Here is a 9787-nt window from a genome sequence, read left to right on the forward strand (position 1 = left end):
TCTACATGCAAGTAAGCACTTTTATATTGTGTCATTTTATATTTTGTTGTGAAGAGACATATGAGGAAATATGTACAAAACAAAATACAATATGTGAAATAAACATATATTTTTTAATTTTACATTTGTGTGGTACATTCAAACAAGTGAGGACAAATTGGCAGTGAGGGTGGTCCTAATAAGATCAGCAGAGGTATTGGTGCGCTCTCCTTCAAAAGTACTGGAGTCCACTGACAGCACTGGCATTTCAGATTCCTGCACATTCCACTCAGGTAGAAATTGGTCTTTTTGAATTTCACAAATGTTATGTAAAATACAGCAAGCAGCAACCACGTGGGGCACAAGCTTGGTGTCAATGTCAATGCGCTTCAATAGACAGCGCCAACGTCCTTTCAAGCGCTCAAAAGCATTTTCCACCACCATCCGAGCAGAGCTGAGGGTATGTGTAAAACGGATCTGTTCCTGAGACAGGTGATGTTGCTGAGTGAACCCCTTCATCAGCCAGCGCCTCAAAGGGTAAGCAGCATCCCCAATGATGTGTACCGGTATCTCCACACCATCAACAAACGTAGATTTCTGTAAATAAAAACATGCAGTTTCACGTCACCATGTTTAAAATATTGGTCAAATAACGCAGTACACTTGGTACTATATGGTGAAAATGCATTTTGCAAGTGTTACATCTGTACATATAAAGGGGCAGTAAATACATACAATATTGATAGCAAACAATAGTATATAAGCTTCAATTACAAATACATCATACAACATTACACCGATATTTACCTCTCTAGGGAACAGCCAGCCATCTTGTCTTTCCTCAGCAATTTGGTAAAGGTCCGAATTTGCTAGAACTCTGGCGTCATGGGAACGTCCAGGCCACCCAATGAAAACATCTGTGAAACTAACATAAAAAAACCCATATATAAATATGTTTTACAATACGCATTACACATGGCACAGTCACATACAAAAAAAACCTAAAAAATGCTTACCAATAGTTGTGGTCAACCACAGCCTGCAGAATGATGGAATGCCAGCCTTTGCGGTTGTAGTAATCTACATGGTTGTCTGTGGGGGCAATGATGAGGATGTGTGTCCCGTCTATGGCTCCAGCACACTGTGGAAACCCACGCTTCAGGAATCCTGCAATTGTATCATCCAGGCGCTGACCTTGCGGTAAGGAGATGAAGCGATGATACAGGGCTTCCAGCAATGCCGTGGTGACTTCATGCACTAGAGTGCACACCGTGGATATCCCCACTCTAAACAAGCAGGGGATTGTCCGGTATTCTCCAGGGGTAGCATACCACCACAACACAATAGAAAGGCGCCTACATGGTGGAATAGGTTTCCCAAAGTTAGTGGCCTTCCTGGAAAGTGCTGGGGTAATAAGGTCCAGCACATAGTTAAATGTCCCACGTGACATTCTGAAGTGTTGCATCCACTGCTGTTCCTCAAACGCTTCCACAGTAGACCAGAAAGCTTCTCCGTGGCTACGCTCTCTGGCACGCATGGTTCGGTTACTGGCAGCACTGAAACTCAAAATTGAGGCAATGCTGGCCCTGAGAAACGCTCTCCTCCTGCACATATACAGACACTGAGTTTTCCTCTGTTGTGCCATAAACTTCGCCTTCCTCCTCCTGAACTGAGACTGTGCAAGAGTGCACAGTGTCAGCAGCTGCAGCAAACTCTCATTTGCTGCATAAAACATCAAAAAAATACTAGTAAACATGAACTCTGGGCTACACAAAAGTGAGTCGTCGGCCATGATGAAAAGTAATGTGGTAAACAATCACCACCCACTTTAGCATCATCTTTATGCGTCAACAAACCAGTCACCTTTCAATGACATCACCGTTTTTCAGCCAATGAAAACTGCTCTGGTGATGACTCCCACAAATCGCCAGGGCACAGACTTGTGCAGTATGAATGGGGTCAACCCGGGAAATTCCCGGGTCCGAGGGGGTCCGAGGTGCAGTATGAATGGTGTTTCTGAGCTGGGACGCTCCGAGCCCCTGCAAAAACCCGGCTTCAAAAACCGGGGATATTGCAGGGGCGGCAGTATGAAAGTGGTATTAGATAAAATGTTTAGAGAAAATCAGATACACATCAAGGTCTGTCCCAATGATATATTTTATTATCCTGTTGCTATGTGTTGTCTCCTAAAGAAGACTGATGAAATAAAATATTACAAAAAAATCAGAAAACTAATATTGTTTTTAATACAATGCTTGATAGGTTTTTTGTACACTGAAATTTAAAGTTGATATTTGTGTGCTACATGAAAAAACAGACAGTATTTAACTTATGTGCAAATTAGAAAACTAATTTTCACCCCTTTCATTTTAACGTGGTTTTGTCCAGGAGACTTAAGTAAGAAATTTGTTGCCTAACTAAGTTCCTTAATGAATCAGGCCCTTTATCCTTTTGGACTAAGGTTTATCCAGCATATTGCCATATAGAATTGGACCATTTTTTTTATGCTTATATACTTTTTATGCTGCTCCATTTCACATCTAATTCTTGCTTCTATTTATCAACTGGGGTTTATCTTGTTTTATATATGAACTTTTGATTTTAAACATGAAACTTGCATTTTAGACTATTGATTGTTTATTAAATTCATGTAGAGATATTAACGGTTGTGTGACTTTCTCTTCTGAATTATTAATCTGTCACTTTTGAGTATGTGACATTATTTATTGCATTGAATGCACCTAGAAATGCGCTTCTCTGCTAAAGTGCAATTGAAATGCAATTGAAATTTAAAATAAAGAATGAGGCCACAAGACAAGCTGGTGGGAAAGTTCTCTGTGGAGGGAAATGACCATGTGCTCTTCCGCACAGCAAGTAACAACTTTAAAAATGCAACCCTTTATCGTGTTACAATTACCTTGCTCAGCAAAGTGAAAATCATGTTTTCATGCAATGCAATAGTCCACAAAACTAAGTGCCTTGAATTTTTCCAGAAAAATCTCTCTCCACCTGATTCCTCTCTTTGGCCTGTGCAATGTTCTGCTCCAAAGCAAACGCTGACATGTTTTTCCTCAAACCTTATGAACTTTGATAGAAATCTAGGCCCACAAGTAAATGGAGGAGCACAGCGGGAACAAAGCTGATTTTGTTTTTCACCTTTTGTGCTTTGTAACTGGCTGACAGTAAATGCAGCTGTTTATTGGGTTGAAATAATATTCATAAGAATGCAGTCTAATAATTCACTTATTCCTCATAAATCTATCTATACTATATACGCCAACTCTCTCTAATATCCAAACATTGTCCCAGGTGTTAGAGATTTGCTCCTATAAATATCTTTGTTTTCAATATTGACCATCTGCAGTGCACAGTACAGATACGGTTATTTTATATACTCGAAGCAATTCTCACTATTCATTATTATTTTATAGACTTTATGAATTAATGTTAACTAAGTAGGAGCATGGCAAATGCAAATATATAATAGAATGATGAGCATTGTAGCCAATGCATGTGTACCTAGGTCACATTGGGCATGATCATGCATCAGCTCAACACCAAAGTATCCCTGGAATTTATTTAGAAATGTTGGGAATTATCCAGCTGCAACATATACTGTACAAGTTAACCCGTGCATGATACTCATGCATTCTAGTCAAATCAAGCTACTTAAGGTGTTAAAAAGGTTCTTGTCATGCATTTGGGGCTAGGCCAGGCCTCCTCAGGGGAAGAGCGTTACTTCCCGACGTAAGCGCCCTTTTTTAACGTGGTTTTGTCCACATGTCACCACCTCATCATTCTTCTCCATCACCTCATCCTTCATCTTCATCGCCATATCCTTAATCTCCATCGTCTTACTGTTCTCGATACACAAAGTTTCTGCTAAACACCTTATCGCTGTGCTCAATCAGTCTTCCTTGAAGGGCAGTATTCATAACCTGCACTTTCACATCACTGCTTCTCCGTACTCGTGAAAATGCGACATACAATTGTCCATGACCAAAGACAAGCTCTGGTAAATAAATACCCACACAAGTGTTTGACCCTGTGACTTGTTAATGGTTATAGCAAATGCTGCCTTCAAAGGGAACTGCCGCCGTCTTAGCTTAAACGGCAGTCCTGTTTCGGAGGGACATAAGTCAATCCGAGGTATCATCACCTACTCTCCTTCAGCAGAGCCAGTCAAAACTTCTGCTTGTATCACATTCGTTTTCAGTGCTGTCACTACTAATCGAGTGCCATTGCACAGTCCTCTCTTAACATTCAGATTTCTCAATAGCATAATAATGCTTCCAACTTTCAATCTTAATCTGTGCCTTGGCATTCCGGAAGGAATCAAGGTATTCAGAAACTCAACTGGGAAATTTTCTTTCTCAGTGTCATCGTCTGCTTGTACTGCATCATCACTCAAATAAATCATAAATTCACCTTCCATTATTTCCATCACCTTTTCATTAAGTTTATCAACGTCCTCATTTAAGGGACACAAAATTGCTCGATTCGACATAGATTTAACCATGTCGATCGAAATGTTCTCGCCAAATATCTCCTTAACAATATCATCGCATACCATATCGTGTGCTATCTCAATCGTTTCTTTGTTAAATTCATCTTCATTTGTAAAAGCTCCATCTCCCAACTTCAACAACCAATCACTGTATTCAGGATCTTCCGATCGCTGATTAATCTTCAATTCAAGTCTTTTAAATTGCCTCCATGTGCTCGAAAACCTTGCACAATGGCAGCTCTCATTGCATGCGGTAGAACCAGCAAGCATTGTCTGAAGTCACCTGCCAGTAAAATAACTTTCCCCCCAAAGGGTATATTATTATTCATAACTTCTCTCAAAAGGCGATCTATTGTATTGAGTGTATGGTTAGAAATCATTGTGTACTCATCAATTATAAATAATTTTGCGAGCTGAAGGCTCTTAGCCTGATTGGATGTCGGCTTAATTCTGGATACAGATGTTTCATTAATTGGAATTGGAAGTCCATATAAGGAATGGACTGTCCTTCCTCCATTTAAAAGATTAGCTGCAATGCCTGTCCTATCCCATTCATAAAATGGATCAAATTAGCATAAAGGTACGTTTTTCCACTTCCTCCAGGGCCATCAATAAAGAACAAATTCTCACTTAGAGGTTTATTTGAAATTGCTTTCGTTATTTTGTCATATGCATTTCTCTGCGCTTCATTCAACGTAAGGCTCATTTCTTCTGCTTGCTGCCTTTCTTTTTCTTGATCAATTTTTTGATCAATCTCTGGCAAATAAACTGGAGGACTCGGAAGTCCGTAATGTGCGCAACTTATTCGATGGGAAGCTAACACATCATTAATATCTCTAAGGGCATAGCCCTCACATTCATTGCAAGTAGGGTCTTGCGAATGAAGTCTGTGACAGTAATCTTCCATCATATCTTGTTTAAATTCTTCATACAATTTGCGTGGATCAGTCGGAGAGCCAAACACGCAAATGTATGCAAATAAATCTCGTAGTTGCCGAGGCATACTACACACAACTGCATCTTCCATAGTCGACTTCCACACCGTATCATCAAGCAAAAATCCTCTTGCTTTTGCCGCTTCATGAAGAGTCAAATATTCCACTTCACCAACAGTTCTCAAATCTTGGAAGCTTGTAGCTCCTTTGACGTGTAACAAATTTAATCTCAAATAATATCTCTCCCCTTCTTTTAACCCCACCGAGTACATTCTTCCAATCACCTTGTGTCCTCCTCTCTGTCTCTTTTTCCAAACTCCCTTTTCAAAAACAAAATGCTCAGGAATTTCTCTATAAAAAAATTTTTTGAGCATTTTCATTGGTTTCATTCAGCTTGAACCAAGCCATCAGAGTTGAATTCTTATTCAATCTCTGTACAAAGTCTTCCATATTTTCGGTGTCGAAGAATATGCTCTGTTGTCCAGGCATATGCACCACCAATCATATGATGGCATGTGTCTGCATGTGCATTGGAAATGCAAATATTCTCCATATTGCTTCGGGAGCACTCACATATCTCGAATCTACATGCTTCGCAGGCTCATCATGTTTATCTACTTTAATTTCAACATTGGCACAATCATGTCCTTTATATACGTATTTAAACAAAAACTTCACACTTTGTATTGATGCACACACCTCAACATTGATGTGTCAATTATATTTCAGTAACAAATATGCGTTGTAAGGTACAACCCATAAATTGTCAAATATTTTTCCATTCACGTCATGCTCAACCCCTTTTCTTCTCATATATTTTGGATAACCGTTTAGATTTCCTACTGTTGCATTACAAAAATCTTTTGAAAAATTCTTCATGCATTTTCCGTTGTCCATGCATGGGGACTGGGGGTTTCTCAAGCCACATGGCGTATGAATCATATCTTTGGTGACGATTTCATACAGTCGTCAAAATTTTTCTTTATCAGGTATCTCAGCCGACACCATCTTATCAATATCTTCCACTGTCTATAACTTTGACTCTGAATCCATAATTAATAAAATATGTGCATGTGGAAGTCCACGCTTTTGAAATTCAATAGAGTGAACTCTTGCCACTTGCATTCCAAATAGTCCTTCATTCAATTCTTCAAGTAAACTTTTAAGTTTTAAATTAAAAACCCTCGCTACCATATCAGGACTATGTTCTACCTGTTGCCAAGGCTCCAGATTTTCGACAATTTCTTGCCATTTTGGATTGTATGTCATAGTTATGAATATATTTGGTTTCCCAAATTTAGTCACAATAGCCATTGCATCCTGGTATCTTTGTTGCATATTTCTCGGGCTTCCCTCAAAAGAAGATGGTAAAATGACCATTTTCCCTGGAGGAATTCCTGTCTCTTCAGCTCTTTCATTAATGTGGTCCATCAAGCCACTGTACTGTTCTACTCGCAAATCTTTTTGCTCCAATCAATTTCATTTCAGTGCTCCAGTTTTGTTCCACACGCGGAAAGAATAGTGGATACACCATAGCATCAAGATTGGGATCAAGAATGCTCAGTCTTTTCAAAGGAGGAACTCCTGGTTTTGGTCTTAAATAAACCAAAATATCTCTATTAAACGGAGGTTCCCCATCCGTATTTTCATATACCACAGCTACTTCACTCGCTCTTGCTACGTTGTAATGTCCAGGATCTTGTTTTCGGTCTTGTTTAATTGCCATCATAATATTAGGCATCTCCGTATTATTCCTCATTGCTTCCCTTTTAGCATCTTTTTCAACCTCATGTAAAATTCTGTACGCCTCCACCAACTTATTAATTTCTCTTAGTAATTTCTCAATTTTTTCCATAATATGCTCATCGCAATCTTTATTTTCTGGCATATCTGCTCTCTCCTTTGAAGCATCGTCAGTATCAAGTATGTAAAGTTGAGTAAACTTTCGTTGCCCATCTTCTGGATGTAAAGTTCCAGTTCTATGATAAATCTGACCTTGAATGCGAAAGCAATAAGGTCCATTTCCTTTTGGTGTAGTTATAGCAGCTCCCATTGATGCAAAAGCAAAAGCATTGTTATAATTTCTTATGTTTTCCATAAATAGTTTTCTATACTTATCAATTTTTTTCTCTGTCATCAATTTTTTTAGAATGTCAGGAAAATCCTGCTGTTGTAATCTAACATTTCCTTTCTGGCAGCATTGAGTACATTTTTTATCTTGTGGCCTTTCGGCCAAAAAATTCTTTGAGTTACAAAACTCGCATCTTACATTCATGTTTCCACAGTAGTGCTGGTCTACTGCGTTTTCATCTTTGTTAGCTTTTAAAGGTAACGCATCTGTCATTAACTTTTTCTTTTTAGCGTCAGCTAATTGTCTCCTTCCATCTCTTTTTGACTGCCTTTCCTTCTCTCGCATCTCTTCAGTCTGACTTTCCCTTAACTGTCTCATTCCAACTCTATTTGCCTCTCTTTCCTGCTCTCGCATCTCGTCACTCTTACTCTCTCTTAATTGTGTCATTCCAACTCTACTTGTCTGCCTTTCCTGTTCTCGCATCTGGTCATTCTGACTGTCTCTTAACTGTCTCATTGCAATTCTATTTGCCTTTCTTTCCTGCTCTCGCATCTGGTCATCCTGACTCTCTCTTAACTGTCTCATTGCAATTCTATTTGCCTCTCTTTCCTGCTCTCGCATATCTTCACTCTGACTCTGTCTTGATTTGCGCATTTGGGCAGTTTTCGCCCTTTGCCTCTCTTCTTCATTTGTGTATTTTTTTGACCTCCCCATTTAAATAAGAATAAAAAAATAAAAATAAGATAATGAATTTGTTTGCTATTGTTTGATAGTGAGGGCTATAGAAGTTGGATTGTGGTTTATATTTCGCTGACTTATTAGTACAGCGTGAGTAGCAATTTTTGCTGACTTGTTAGGAAAGCGTCAGTAGTAGTTTTTTGCGGACTTGTCAGTAGAGCGTGAGTAGTAATTTTTGCCGACTTGTTAGGAAGGCGTGAGTAGTAATAGTAGGTGTTTGGCAAGTTGTTAGGAAGGCGGGTAGCACAGTAATGACGTCCATGCATATTGTGCTTTCATCAGGTTTCTTCACTGTGTTAAGTATACTACGCATGTGTGTTCATAAAATTACCTCACGAAAAAGAGTTTGAGCCCTCAACTCGTAAATTTAGCCTTTACTACCCCTCCCACGGGGGGAAGGTGGGATGATGGAAGTTAACTGACTTCACTATTATAATTTTTTTGTCAAATAATGTCAGTATACCAAATTTCAGGTCAATTGGATGAGCCCTTTCTGAGAAAATAGTTTTTTCCACACACACACACTAACACACGCCGCTAGGCTTATATATATTAGATGAGTTGGAACCAACAGTAAAACAAAGGAGTTTGTGCTGCAGTCACCTTTCTCTCAGTGACATAAGTGAGAAGACCCTTTTCGAAAAGTATCAGCCATTTGGCTGCATGGTCTACATAGGCCACTCCTGAGTAAAGATGGTTTTTCTTAATGTTTTCTTCTCTGTCCTCTATTACTAATGTATCACAGCTAATGAAAGAGGAAAGGTTGCATAAATCAATTGTTCCTCTGCTCACAGAACTCAGATTAGGATAGTGACATTTGAAGAGGAATCTGTTTTTTTATTCTATTGAAGTAGAACAACAAGGTGACTTTATATAATTTCACTTTCTTTATTTCCTATCAATTCTGCTGCAATATACTGCACTAGACTTTCCCTCAGTGATTCCTGGCAGAGGCTTTCCTTCACAGATGCTGTTTGAATTCGAGTATTTCTAAATAGTATCCAATTTTGAACTGTTGAAGTTCATCTGTTCTCTTTTTTCAGATGCTTAATAGATTGTAAAAAACATTCACAGCACAGTTCACAGACTTTCAGACCTGCCAACTCAGTGGCAAGTGCAAGCCTCAACTTATATAAAGCCCAGATAGGCCCGGCACTAGGACGCAGAGTTGCATGGCAGGTAGAATGCTCACTTTGTACATCATTGCTTTATATTGTGTGTATCCATTGTTGCTTACAGATTATTAACAGTTAAGCATTATCCTTATCATCATTATTTATATATAGGGCACCATCAAATTCTGCAGGGCCAGACATAATTACAGAAAAAGTACATACAAAGTTGACAAACGAGGTGCAGAAGGAGGGTAGAGAGGGCTCTGCTTGTGAGAGCTTACAGTCGAGAGGGAGAGGGCATGGCTGAGACAATAGGAGCTAGTGGGACTCGGAATGGACATGGGACTGTAGCTGGTGAAAAATGCAGAGGTAGTAGTGTCAGGTGGTTGAATAGGCTATAGTAGAATAGTGGGTCTTAAGAGAGTGCCTGAATGATTGATGG

At 39.2% G+C, this 9787-nt stretch overlaps 2 pseudogenes; both read right to left on the reverse strand.

Annotated features, from left to right (window-relative positions):
• Nucleotides 1–3833: 3833 nt before the first annotated feature.
• LOC142136822 (ATP-dependent DNA helicase Pif1-like) lies at nucleotides 3834–5693 on the reverse strand (annotated as a pseudogene).
• A 229-nt stretch (nucleotides 5694–5922) lies between these two features.
• Nucleotides 5923–8077, reverse strand: LOC142136979 (uncharacterized; annotated as a pseudogene).
• Between the last annotated feature and the right edge of the window lie 1710 nt (nucleotides 8078–9787).

This window comes from Mixophyes fleayi, chromosome 1 (genome assembly GCF_038048845.1).
Source record: "Mixophyes fleayi isolate aMixFle1 chromosome 1, aMixFle1.hap1, whole genome shotgun sequence".
Classification (NCBI taxonomy): domain Eukaryota; kingdom Metazoa; phylum Chordata; class Amphibia; order Anura; family Limnodynastidae; genus Mixophyes; species Mixophyes fleayi.